Here is an 853-nt window from a genome sequence, read left to right on the forward strand (position 1 = left end):
AGAAAGTGAAGGAGAACACAGTCGCCCAGATAGCCGAATTGGTAAGGCATTCGACATGTAATCGAAAGGCGTGGGTTCGGTCCCCACTCTGGGCGCGTGTTTTTCTTTCTTTCTTCTGTACATTAAAAAAAATGTTTACTTCATTAACCGTAGTGAAAAAGAAAAGAGCCTAACCACACCCCCTATTCCTCCTTTGGCGTTGTAGACTGCTGACCTAGCTTTCTGTATTTCCACAACGAGCCCCTCATTTCCTTACTATATTATTCGGCGAAAGCCTAGCGAGGGTCTCGGTTCTGGCAGCCTTGATGCCTAGGTAGCATAAGAGGGCTTCCCGCCAGTTACCCGCTCATGACAGGCTGTAGACGTTCGAGTAACGTCCCGGGGGTTGAAAAGAAGGTCCCCTTCTCCCCGTGTAGTCAGAGTGGCACTGGCTACCACCCTCAAGCATCAGATACACTTCTAGAAAATAAAATAGCCCAGAAAGTGAAGGAAAACACATTCGCCCAGATAGCCGAATTGGTAAGGCATTCGACATGTAATCGAAAGGCGTGGGTTCGGTCCCCACTCTGGGCACGTGTTTTTCTTTCTTTCTTTCTTCTGTACATTAAAAAAATGTTTACTTCATTAACCGAATCGAAAAAGAAAACAGCCTAACCACACCCCCTATGTCTCCTTTGGCGTTGTAGACTGCTGACCTAGCTTTCTGTATTTCCACAACGAGCCCCTCATTTCCTTACTATATTATTCGGCGAAAGCCTAGCGAGGGTCTCGGTTCTGGCAGCCTTGATGCCTAGGTAGCATAAGAGGGCTTCCCGCCAGTTACCCGCTCATGACAGGCTGTAGACGTTCGAGT

General features: G+C 47.8%; 1 non-coding gene across 1 annotated transcript; it reads left to right on the top strand.

Moving 5' to 3' along the window:
• Positions 1-501: 501 nt before the first annotated feature.
• Trnat-ugu (transfer RNA threonine (anticodon UGU)) lies at positions 502-573 on the top strand. Its single transcript has one exon. It is a non-coding gene; the product is annotated as a tRNA-Thr (tRNA).
• The last annotated feature ends 280 nt before the right edge of the window (positions 574-853 follow it).

The sequence above is a fragment of the Haemaphysalis longicornis genome, unplaced genomic scaffold, assembly GCF_048455015.1.
Source record: "Haemaphysalis longicornis isolate Haplotype H1 unplaced genomic scaffold, Haemaphysalis longicornis Haplotype H1 scaffold_11, whole genome shotgun sequence".
Classification (NCBI taxonomy): Eukaryota; Metazoa; Arthropoda; class Arachnida; order Ixodida; family Ixodidae; genus Haemaphysalis; species Haemaphysalis longicornis.